Source organism: Pteropus alecto, unplaced genomic scaffold (assembly GCF_000325575.1).
Source record: "Pteropus alecto unplaced genomic scaffold, ASM32557v1 scaffold248, whole genome shotgun sequence".
NCBI lineage: Eukaryota > Metazoa > Chordata > Mammalia > Chiroptera > Pteropodidae > Pteropus > Pteropus alecto.
The window spans coordinates 332111-333192 of NW_006441067.1; positions in this window are offsets into that span (position 1 = coordinate 332111).

Below are 1082 nucleotides of genomic sequence, written 5' to 3' on the forward strand. Positions count from 1 at the left end.
AAAGAATTCAAATTGGGTCTTGCTCATTATAGGAGTTATCAGAAATAACTTTTTATGACCTATCTATAGGGCAGGGCAAACTTTAAATTACTATCTGCTCTTATTCTGAGAATTGCCCTCCTCCCTTCTCAGCCTCAGGCACCATACCTCATCCTTAGCTCAAAATGCCATGTATACCTCATTTTAACTGTCTGTGAACATCTCATATATGTGGGGGTCTCTGACTCTCTCACATATGTGGAGTTCCTATTAATATGCATGCAATTAAATTTGGTTATTTTCTGTTGTTAACCTGTCTCATTGTATTTATTAGACTAGCTGAAAGAATCTAGAAGGGTAGAATTTCTTCCTCCCCCACATAAATACATATATATTTATATGTGCAACTGTAATATGTATACTATAAATAAATGCAGGTGGACACACATATCTGGGGTTGTTTTGTAAACTATTTCCTACAGTGAGTCTTGGTCCAAAGTTTGAAAGCCCCTGGAACATAGAAGCCGGAAAGGATCCTGACAAGGTAAAGTCAAGGTCAAATGAGAAACCCTTTTCTCTCCCTTTGCTGGCCAGAGCAGTTAATGAGGGGAAAGGAAATGACATGTGAGGGAGGGGACACCAGAGTGAGGTCAGGCTGAGGCGAAGCGAGAAGCCAGGGCAACTCAGGACAGGGAGTCAATTGAGGTACTTGGGTAGGTTAATTTTGAGCGCTTCCTTTGCTAAACCAAAAGAATTTCCGCGTTCTTCCTCCCAGAAAAGCCTACAAAGGTGAGGGGTTCGCGTTGCTTCTAAAGGTGACATTACTTGAGGGTCAGTCCCTGTAGACGGGATTGTTACTATCCACGGTGTGGCGCAGGGGTGGGGGTGGGGGTGCAGGTGGGCGTGGGAGGGGTGTTAAGTGGGCGGGGCGTAGGGAGCGCGGGAAAGCCGGCCGGGTGGGTCCAAAGAGTTGCTCACGCCAGGCTCTGCACAGCGCATCAGAGGAACACGCAGTTCTGCACTTTGGGACCGACCCATCAACGGGCAGGAGGCCCACAGCGCTGGTAGGGTTGTGCCCCTTCCGTGGGCCAGTGGCCTTTCCT